General features: G+C 37.2%; 1 protein-coding gene across 3 annotated transcripts in view; it reads left to right on the top strand.

Annotated features, from left to right (window-relative positions):
• The window catches only part of itfg1 (integrin alpha FG-GAP repeat containing 1), a 228,834-nt gene that overhangs the window by 186,508 nt on the left and 30,982 nt on the right, over positions 1-11,344 (top strand). Inside the window, exon 15 of one of the 3 annotated variants that reach the window (XR_012383481.1) lies at positions 142-896. The exons of the other annotated variants lie outside the window; for them this stretch is intronic. The gene's annotated coding sequence lies outside the window, so the exon portion shown is untranslated. Of the gene's footprint in view, positions 1-141; positions 897-11,344 lie in introns of those variants that run through there. 3 annotated transcript variants of the gene reach the window in all.

The following is an 11,344-nucleotide window of genomic DNA, read 5'->3' as shown; positions in this document are numbered from 1 at the left end:
CATCCGATCTTCTAGTCTAGCATGAGCCCTTTAGCTTAGCTTAGCATATATCATTAAATCAGATTAGACCAATGGCATCTCGATCAAAAATGACCAAAAAATTTTTATAATTTTCCTATTTCAAGTTTGACTCTTCTGTAGTTACGTTGTCTACTAAGACCAAGATTATATTGCACAGCACCTGAAACATTTCTCTATCAAATAACTTCCAGTGTGACCACCTGCTTGCAAAGGGAGCTCTGTTATCATGGTCATAGTTTGGCAGCAGAGTTCTTTGACTTGACACTGGAATGAGTGTATAGTTCAAGTCAAGTAATAGAGTGAAGGAACTATGACGTAATCTTATAAGGTAATCAACTGCTAACTTAAAACTGGTTCCCTAGATAAAATCCTATAGAATTACAAATAATAAGCTCTGTGTTTAAACACTGTTCATTACACTTACATGTTTTGACCAACCGGATAACCCTCACACGAAAATACAACTTTGAGCATTTTTGGATCTTAAATGCAAATGCAAGAATTTCAAAGCTAACCTTAGGCTATAAACGGACTACAGTGCCTTCGGGGCGCTCGCCTGTGATGTCAGCACCACCCTGCTAAAGACAACTTTTCAAGCTTATTTTTAGAAATAAAGCCCATGACTAAGATTTAATCTCTCGCCTTATTAATAAGTGTATCGCTCGCGTGAATACAACCCGCTTACCTTAGTAACAGATGACAGAAATCAGGCGTGAAGGACAAGTCTATATGCCTGCAAGTTCCATCATGGACACAAAACAACATTTGATATAATTTTTTTTAGTCATGAAGTACTGTGAAAAGCAGCCTTTACAGTCACTTATGCTATACATTTTAAGGAGTAAATATGTTATGACATTTTTATTCCTATGATGAAGAAAAAAAATTATGAAAAATCAATTGATCAAGTTAAAATGACAGTTAATATGTATGTATTTTTACACATTTATTCACACATTTGCATTAATGAGAGCAGGAAAGAGACCGGCAGCACTAAGGCATTATCTACAAACAATGTGAAATCCCAATTAGAAAAATACTACAAACCATAAAATACTATTTATGAAAATACTTAAATAACAGACACATCCAAATGTCCAATGCAAGCGGGCTGCGTTTCAGACCAGTTCAGCTCCATGACATGTAATGTCTCCGACACCACCTATGTATAGTCCAATTTAGCAACTTAAAAGCAACTGTCTTTTTAAAAAAGCGTTAATAGTTTGCAAAATCAAGAGTGTGATGTAACTGATGTGTTTTATGTCGTAGAATAAAATGTGAAAGTATCTTGAGTTTGTGTTAGCCACAAACATTATTTAAGTGATTTAATCGAAATCCAGTTCAAAAACCCATTAACTTGGGGATTAACTTTGGGACAAGGGAACCGGAACTGCTAAAATGCTAACTCACTTTTGGGTTTTTGCATACAAATTAACATCATAGTTCCACCACTCTATTCTCATTCCGCTACATGTGTGGACATACAGTACAGAGGAACTAAATGTCATGTCCTGCAGGACCACGTTGCTACATAAATGAATCATAAATACAAACACAACACTGGACAAAAGAGCTGTTTTTAAAAAAGCCTACGCATATCTAACATACGTATACAGTACTACAAGATACTTAACTATATACATCAGACAGGCTGTACAAGTACTTTTGCTTGAGACTGAGCAATGTTTTCCAGGATATTGTGCAAGAGAGGTATTAAAGGTGAATATTGTGCAAAAGAGGTATTTAAGGTTCAAGTTCCTAGTCATATCACTGAAATATAGGTATTTTAATTCCTTGTCATATCACTCTAGAACAGGGGTCAGGAACCTTTTTTTTATCAAAGAACCATTTCAGATTTTTTTATCAAATGCGTTGAGAGCAAAATAGCCAAATGTGGTGTGTGTATATAACAAAACCTTCACTATTATTTATGTCCATGCACAGCTTAAAAATAAACAAACATGACGCATCTTAATGGATAAAGAAAGGACTTTTTGCCAACGCCACTCATGAATGTTTGAATTTACATGCGTGAGGTTACAAGAGAAATGTAAATTACCATAGAAATTTACCATAGAAATGTAAGAAATATAAATTGCCCCTTATTGTTGTCACGATTCAAGTTAAACCACAGCACCTCATATGCGCATTTGTTGAATTGTCCTTTTATTGTGAAGCGAGTTCTTTTTCATTTTGCCTTATAAAATACAATATAAAGGGAATTGTAATTGTATTTTCAATAGGAAACTTATTTCTAGTAACAGTTCTATTTTTTTAACCTGGAATATTACTGAAGAAAATCAGCTGGACAGCCACATATTTTAGTCAAAGAGCTACATGTGGCTCCCGAGGCATAGGTTCCCTACCCCTGCCCTAGAAAATAGCAACTTTTCATTTACTTAGTACACGATGTAACTACAGAAGAGTCAAGCTTTAAACAGGATAATTATCTGAACTCTTTGGTCATTTTGGAGTGAGAAACTAATGGTCTAATCCGATTCAATTATCTATGCTAAGCTAAAAGTGCTCCCACCAGTCCCAGATATCAGCTGAATGGATTCAAAAATGGTAAAAATGTTTTATTTGGTGAAGTGGAGTGTTCCTTTAACTGGAGCATTGGAATTACTCTCCTTCAAATCAGAACCACATCTTGCTATTAAATTATCTGGAGTGAACCGACTCGACTAAACCAAACAAATTGCACTGTGTTTTCTCAATTGGCCTAATTTAGGAGCAACCTGCAGTTCCTAAGCAAACTTCTCTCCCAGCAAGAAATATTCTTTAGACCAATTTTGAGTTAATTAGAAGCGTGACTCAAACATCCTGTGAGGAATTCATTAGTCTACCAATTAAATTGCATTGTGTACCATTGCAAATTGAAATATATTAATGCACAAACAAAACACTACATCACAGCTAATATATATATTTATGTGTATTAAATGTAGCTTTGCATATAATTAACTTTATTATGGACATTTTCTTGCTTTTGCCCATTTGTGCACGTAGCCTGTAGTTAAATGCTGCTTGGAGGCATCCTCTCAAATCATATCTGTGGATGATAAGGTACTTCAGAGGGTCCTGCTTTCATGCTTGTATAATTGGGCTGACCCTCGCAGTACTAAGTTAATGAATGAGAGTTGTAAGCAAACAGAGAGAGAGACTGTGAGGAGAGAAAGGTGAAGTATGGAGGCAGACACAGGAGGAGGGAGAGGAGAGACTGACGCAGGATGAGGAGAAGTAGATGCAGATCAATATGGGGTTCAAGACGCTGCTCATTAATTAGCCAAATGAATGTGGCGTATAATGAACAGCCCCTTTGAATCTGAACCAGTGAGGGACACACAGACACACTCTACATGTCCTACACATCTGCTGGAATCTGATGACTTTTTTGCATAGGAGGTAATGTACGCAGAGTTTCAATTTGAGCAAGTGTGCTAAATTGAGTTAAGATTTCTACCATCTGTGGCTAGTTTTCATTTTAGGCTGAAAATAGTTTTTGAAACTTAATTAGCATTGTGAGAACATCTAATTGTTGTTTTTTCGTATCAGTTAATAGCTTTTTTGTTTGGATTTTTTGCAGCTTTTACTGAAATTTAAATAACAGTTGTCTCACAAACAAGTGTTAATGTGCACGTTTAGCCATGCCTTTGTTTAGTTTTAAAGGACTCATTACTGTTTTCATTTGCTTTTTTCTATGCTTAAAGTTTTCATTTCATTTTTATTTTCACTTTTAGACTTGGTTTACAAATGAATCTTCATGCTAAATAAATCGTCACTAAGATATTTATTTGATTATTTCTGCTATTAGAGGAGGACATGAAAATTCAACTTTTCATTTTAAGTGCTCATTATGGCATATAATATTACTTCAAATGAAGACATTTATCTCTGAAATGGTAGCAATTTGACTTGTGCTCTCTGAATTTGTACTAACCACATTTCCAAATTATTTTCACATTATCCTTAAACCACATTTAAAATCTCAACAAGATCCCAGTAGTGAGTGGCTATGAATAAAGATGTTCTTTTTCATTCTAAAGATGAAAAATAAGTTATTTTAATATATACCCATATATGTGGGTGTTTTTAGCATTGCATGTATAGTGTATGGGTTGTGCCGTCTAAATATATATATATATATATATATATATATATATATATATATATATATATATATATATATATATATATATATATAGTATGTCACAAAAGTGAGTACACCCCTCCCATTTCTGCAAATATTTATTTATATCTTTTCATAGGGCAACACTGCAGATATTACTCTTTGACACAATGAATAGTAGTCAGTGTAAAGTGTGTATAGCAGTGTAAATTATTGTCCTCTCAAAATAACTACAAATACAGCCAATAATAGCTGAACCCCTGGCAACATAAGTGAGTACACCCCTAAGTGAAAATGTGAAATGTCAATATTTTGTGTGGACACCTTCATTTTCCAGCATGGTTTTAACTTTCTTGGGCATGGAGTTGACCAGAGCTTCACAGGCTGCCACTGAAATTATCTTCCACTCCTCCATCACAACATCATGGAGGTGGTGGACATTTGAGAACTTGTGCTCCTCTACCTTCCTTTTCAGGATGCCCCAGAGGTGTTCTATGGGGTTTATGTCTGGAGACATGCTTGGCCATTCCATCAGCTACACCCTCAGCCTCTTTAGCAAGCCAGTGGTCATCCTGGAGGTGTGTTTGGGGTCATTATCATACTGGAACATTGCTATACAGTCCAGTTTCATGAGGGATCTGCTTCAGTATGTCAAAGTACATGTTAGAGTTCATGTTTCCCTCAATGAAATGTAGCTCCCCAATGCCAGCAGCACTCATGCAGCCCCAGAACATGACACTGCCACCACCATGTTTAATGGTAGGCAAGACACACTTGTCTTTGTACTCCTCACCTGGTTGCCGCCACACACACACTTGACGTCATCTGAACCAAATGGGTTCATCTTGGTCTGAGACCACTGGACATGGTTCCAGTAATCCTGGTCCTTAGTTTGCATGTCTGTCGCAAATTGTTTGCAAGCTTTCTTGCATCGTCTTTAGAAGAGGTTTCCTTCTAGGACCACAATCATGCAGACTAATTTGATGCAGTGTGCGGTGTATGGTCTGAGCACTGACAGGCTGACCTCTTAAAGCACTGAATGTTCTTGATCACTGTGCTGCAGCACAGTTTCAGAGTGTTGGCTATCATCTTATAGCCTAGGCCATCTTTATGTAAGGCAACAATTAGTTTTTCAGGTCTTCTGAGAGTTGTTTGCCATAAAGTGGCATGTTGAACATTCAGTGGCCTGGTTGAGAGAGTGGAAGAGCTTTTATACCAAATTAATCTCACCTGCTATCTGTGGATACCCGAGACAGTGTAACACTTATGAGTTACATGACACAGGGGAAGAAAAATGACTAATTGTGCTCAATTTTGACATTTTCACTTAGGCGTGTACTCACTTTTGTTGCCAGGGGTTCAGCTATTATTGGCTGTATTTGTAGTTATTTTGAGAGGACAATAAATTTACACTGCTATACACACTTTACAATGACTACTAATCATTGTGTCAAAGAGTCATTTCTACAGTGTTGTCCTATGAAAAGATATATGCAACAGTTATAACGTTATAATATTATTACAATATTAATGAAAATATTATAATATTAATTAATTAATATATTATAACATTAGGCGACGCAGTGGCGCAGTGGGTAGCACGTTGGCCTCACAGCAAGAAGGTCGCTGGGTTGCTGGTTCGAACCTCCGCTCAGTTGGCATTTTTGTGTGGAGTTTGCATGTTCTCCCTGCATTCGTGTGGGTTTCCTCCAGGTGCTCCGGTTTCCCCCACAGTCCAAAGACATGCGGTACAGGTGAATTGGATAGGCTAAATTGTCCATAGTGTGTGTTTGTGTGTGTGTGTGAATGACTGTGTGTGGATGTTTCCCAGAGATGGGTTGCGGCTGGAAGGGCATCCGCTGCATAAAAACTTGCTGGATAAGTTGGCGGTTCATTCCGCTGTGGCGACCCCGGATTAATAAAGGGACTAAGCTGACAAGAAAATGAATGAACGAATTATAATATTAATTAAGGACATTTGGAAAATATAAAATTTTAAGTCTATACCTATTTTACACTGTCAATGCCTCTTAAGTCATATGTTTAGCTTAAATTATTGTTTTTAATTTTTAATAATTAAGCCATTTTTTATGTAGTCTACTACGTAAAAAAGCTTTTGCATAAAAAAATTATTTTTGTAAAATTTTATATTTCAGTGGTAAAAAAAACACATTTTGTGTCTGTTGCTGTTCTGGTCAACTTTGTAACATCAGCACTAAAAAGTCTTAACAGACTGTAAAGTTCATGAAAAAAAATTGCATGTGACTTGCTCCAAGTGATTTCACTTCCTCTGGTCTGTTTTAGACATGCCATGTGGTATATAGTATACCATTGTATATCAGTGGTTTGTTCTCTACACAATTGACCAGAAGAAAAAAAATATATGAAATACAACAAAAAATTCCTTGCTCTGTTAAACATTATTTGGGAAATATTTGGTAGAGAAAAGAAGGCTAATAATTCTGACTTTAACTGTATATGCACACAGACACTTTGTAGAGTTTAATCATTTGTATTAATCTAAAGTTGGAGTCTTATGCATTTTAAGGGAGACGTGAATGTGTGTGCATGAAGCTAGAACTTTGTGAAAAATAAATAACGCAGTCCTGTAGAATTGCTTCTTTGAAATCCCGAAGCCACAGATTCCGCATGTGTGCTTGCTGATTCTCAAAATGCCCGTAAAAGCTGTCTCTCACCCACATTTACTTGATCCACATTACAAGTCGAATGTCTCTCGAGTCCAATGACCATCTTCCTCTCTCTATTCACAGTCTCGCACATGTGTCGTGAAGTGTGCTTTAGCCCGCAGCTGGAGCGAGAGCTACGATTAGTATTGATCACAGCTTTTGTCCTTCTCCGAATCTCCCAGAGCAAATATAGAGCCCACACATTCACAAGCCAACAGGATTATCACAGCTCGTTCCTGCTGTCTTTTTTACCCAGTGTTCTCCTGTGATCGGATAACACTTTAATCACACAGCCTTTAGATATGACCACGAGTACATATATCTTTATGAAAAGACGGGGATCTCTGCTTGTGTTTCCTCCTCTCTGTCTCTTCATATCACTCCAATCCATCAAAATCACAACGAGAGCACATTCACACTCATCGCGTACACCGTATCATCTGCTTCCTCCCCATGAAGAGCGATAGAGGCAACGACTGCAATAATGACCTTTGTTGGAGCCTCGTTTCTCTGTAATTGATCTGAACGCCTTCTTTTTTTTCCCATTAGGACAGCTTGAAATCCTTTCATTATGTTCAGTGCACATATATAGAGAGAAAGAAAGAGAGACATATCTGACCTAATGCGGTTCTTTCTTCTATAATTACCACTCTTGCTTGCTCTATTTCTGTCTCGATCTTACAAGATTGAAGATTCAGAGAAACTCTATTTGTGTGATAAACAGGGCTGTGTGCTGGCCAGGCATTAGTAATTATTGTTAATATATAAACACAGATGTAAATCACAACATAACTCTGGAGTTGGGCTGTATGATTCTGGCTAAAATGAGATTCCCAATTTTTTGGCTTAAAATTAAGAGAACGATTTTCTCACGATTCTGTAGATGCAAAATAAAGGTTAATATGAACGGACTTTATATATGCCCTGGTCACTAATTCACAGTAAAGCGATGACATCAGAATGCTATTAATAATTCTGAAGTTGAATTATTGTGTTTGGGACACATGCTTGCAATCTGTCACTGACAACACTATTAGGCCTTTTTTTTTACTGGTAAAATGAAACATTTGTCAGATTCCTGCTTGCATTATATTCAACATTATAAAGGCTAGAGTAGTTATAGTGACTTAAAATGACGTTATTTACAACTTTATTACCTGTTATTCACAGCCTATGCAGGTTCTGTTCACTCATTTGCGGAAGTAAACAAACAGTGCGTCAGCTCATGTGTCATTTCGTGGACATGAATACATCATTGCATTAGGGCAGAATAGTCATTTTTGGGTTAATTATACCTTATAAATACAGTATGTAACTTTTTCAAAACTATTTGTAGGTGTCCATGTCATGAAGACTTATTTGACCTTCTTTATTCTTCTCCTGAACTAAAAACATAATTGGCTGAATCGTAGAGATGCTGGATTAAGATTGTGTGTAGGTAGATTGTGATCTTTTTCTGGTTAATTGTGCAGCTGTACTCTGGATATCTTATTATTTCTATATATCAGTAAGTCTCAGGGTGCTTTCACACCTACACTTTTGTTTCGGTACCTGTCTCATTTGCCCAGTTAGTGCGGTTCGTTTGACATATGTGAACAGGGCAATCGCGCTCTGTTCCACGCCAAATTAATCGCTCCGAGATCGCCTGAGTGAGGTGGTCTCGGCTCGATTGAAACGAACCCTGGAGCGGTTTCATTGCAGTGAGAAAGCGATCCGATCCGAGCGCGGTTATATCACAGTGTTTTATGGATATGTAATAGGCTTACGGCTATATGAAGAGAGAATTATGAGTAGGGCAGGAAGTTTCACGAGTCTCCGGATGCCCGCAAACGAGTGATGATCTCCTGGTAATCTCGCGTCTCCCTCCCGGTCCTCAAATAGGCATCGTCGCGCACCCTTCTCTCCCCTCTCCACCGCATCTCTCCTCAGACACGTCGCGCGCGCACCTTGTCAATCACCACCAAACCACCACCTCTCCTGACAGCTGAGCGGGACGCTACAAAATAAACCCTGACACTCTGACCAATGTGAGGAGAGTTTACTCGCACGTGACTTGTTTTAGCTCTTTTGGTCCGATTAGAAACTTTGCAGTGTGAAAGCAAACCGCTCCAAGAGCAAAGAGCAACAATGTAACATTTGTAATCTCTGTTTCGGAACAACTGAATTGATTCACAGGTGTGAAAGCACCCTCAGTCATATTAGAATTCATCGTCTCCTTTAAATATTCTGTTAACTTTGTAAGTGAACTTGTGTCATCTAACTCTTACTGGATAATTGTAACGAGATTTGTAACCTGTTTAACACAGGTTGGCGTGTGCTGTACTTGCAAGTCCAACACATGACTATAGGGGACCTTCAAAATAAAGTGTTACTCTTTTTTTTTTTTTTTTTTTTTTTAATACATTTTTGGATTTATGTAACCTTGGACCACAAGAAGTAATGGTATATTTTTGGCAATATCAAAACGTGCATCGTACAGGTCAAAATAATAGATTTTTTTAATGCCAAATATCATTAGAATATAACGTAAAGATTATGTTCCATGAATATATTTTGTACATTTCCTACCATAACTATAATATAAATATTTCAAAGTAATATAAATATATTTAACCCACCAGTCCTACTGCACCAAACCCAGTCTGAGTAAAACAGGTAAAACAGTATAGTTTCATATAATATGCATTTGAGCTGAAGAGTAGTAAAGGCCTATTCACATTTATTTCTCTCTCTCTTTACAGAAAATCATTCAGGTATTCATGTCTAGAATTCTTTCTGGTGAGATTGACTAAAATGTAACACTGAACATTTTGTGAGTTCTAAGTTACTAAAAAATAACTTTAAAATCAGTTGTTCTACGTTCTTTCACATCCTCTCCTTCCACACTCGATGCCATTCTGGCTTTGAGTGGCCTTTTTTTTTTTTGCTCTGCTGCTTTTTGTGACGGTAGCGTGATAAGATGGGAAATGCTGCTGGGGGCCTCTGGAAGACTCCACTTATCTCCCTCAGAGCAGACACGTGTCGCTACACACAAATCAGTGTCTGGATCAAGCCGCCATTTTGGCCCGGCGAGTGGTTGTTCCTCTCTAACCTCTCTAATCCCTCCGGCCCAGGCAGCATCGCCACCATTTGTTCCTTTTATCGCTCCACAAGCGCCCAATCGACAGGGCAAAGAATGGTTTCTATAGCGACGCTCGACCCGAGATCATTTACCAAACAAGTTTGCTTGGGGAGATGATCTTGGCAGTTGGGTTTAGGGTGAGAGCATGGACTCAAAATCTACTATTCTAATGTGCTTCGTTTTCTTTCTGGCGTTGCTTACACTGCAGATCTGATCTCCTTTTTTTAGCACCTGTTTACTTTCACTGTAAACTAGTTTATTGTAATTTTAATGTGTTAACAGAGTTAATTAGTTAAACAATCAAAAAAAATTACACAAAGAAAGTGTTTGTTTTTTCAAACATGAAAGTGTTTGTTTTTGATGCAGTTAATGCACCTACCCCAGATCTCATCTTTCATTTCATACAGTTGATTGGTGCTGGTCATAATGCAGGGCAATAGCTGACTGAATGATTAAGACTACACAATACAGTAATCTATACCTCCTACAATTCAAGATATTGGTGCAAAAATGTCCCTGTTTGGGGTTTTTGTGTAATATATTATGTATAGTGCTCAGCAATATCACACAAGTTAGAGTGCAACATCACACTGGGCTGTATTTGTCGCAAATAGTACAAGTGCAAATAGTGATAATGGCTAATGACATGCACTCATTTTCATCAGGCTGAATGAATTGAATCTGATCACAGATCTGTTTGCATGAACTTTAAACATTGTAATTGTGTACAGTATGTGTTTATGTATATATACTCCAATTAAAAGCCCCTAAAGAGTTTAGGAATAAACCACCTCTTCCAAGTCAAATCGAGCTTAATCCGATGGATAAAGGTGTTTACATGAACCATTTTGAATCCAATTGAACAGTCTATCTGATTATAAACGGATTATTTGGGTGCATGTTAATGTAGCCATTGAGTCTGTAAAACATCTCTGATGAACCTGCGTCTTGAACAGATGTTCAATATATAAATAGATTGTGTGTCTGAATTTATTCATAAAAGATAGTGTATCTGAATGACCTGTACAAGCTGTGAGTTTTTACCAAACCAGTGAAGTTATCTGCTCATTTCAGTGAAATATAATGTAGCGTTCAGGAGCAAAGCTGGTTTATTTATGCAATTCAAAGGGCAGAGGTTGAGAGCAGGTTTCTATAGTCCTGAATGTTTCTTTATGTGTTCAATTTTATACTAATATAAAGTTTTCATCTCAATTGTGCGAGCACATACAGTACTGCACAGGAATATGTGCTTCATAATACGACATTTAAAGTTCACAGAGAATCAGATATAGATGTTTAGACACAGCTCAGATATTCTGATATTGTATATGTAACTGATTTAAAACCATGTTTATGAACAGATGTAGAGTAAATGGAATCTTGTGC

Source organism: Danio rerio, chromosome 7 (assembly GCF_049306965.1).
Source record: "Danio rerio strain Tuebingen ecotype United States chromosome 7, GRCz12tu, whole genome shotgun sequence".
Lineage (NCBI taxonomy): Eukaryota > Metazoa > Chordata > Actinopteri > Cypriniformes > Danionidae > Danio > Danio rerio.
Note: the sequence above shows the minus strand (reverse complement) of the source record. Positions and strands in the feature narration are given on the sequence as shown.